Source organism: Octodon degus, unplaced genomic scaffold, assembly GCF_000260255.1.
Source record: "Octodon degus isolate 3935 unplaced genomic scaffold, OctDeg1.0 scaffold00071, whole genome shotgun sequence".
NCBI classification, from domain to species: domain Eukaryota; kingdom Metazoa; phylum Chordata; class Mammalia; order Rodentia; family Octodontidae; genus Octodon; species Octodon degus.
Window position 1 is genome coordinate 8,570,702 of NW_004524647.1, and position 216 is coordinate 8,570,917.

Here is a 216-nt window from a genome sequence, read left to right on the forward strand (position 1 = left end):
ACATGGTGTTACAGTATAGGATCTTCTATGTCCTGAGTTTTCATTGACCTTGAAAGGCTAGGGACAAAATGTTGGTTGTCCTTGCAGCCCTCCTTTTTTTCTAATTTGTGGTCTGCAAAGTTAGGTTGCTAACCCTCCAGAAGTGAAGCTTATTGTTATTACCCTACAACATAGGCTGTTGAGCTTAACCTCACTATCTGCCTGAGTATCAAACAT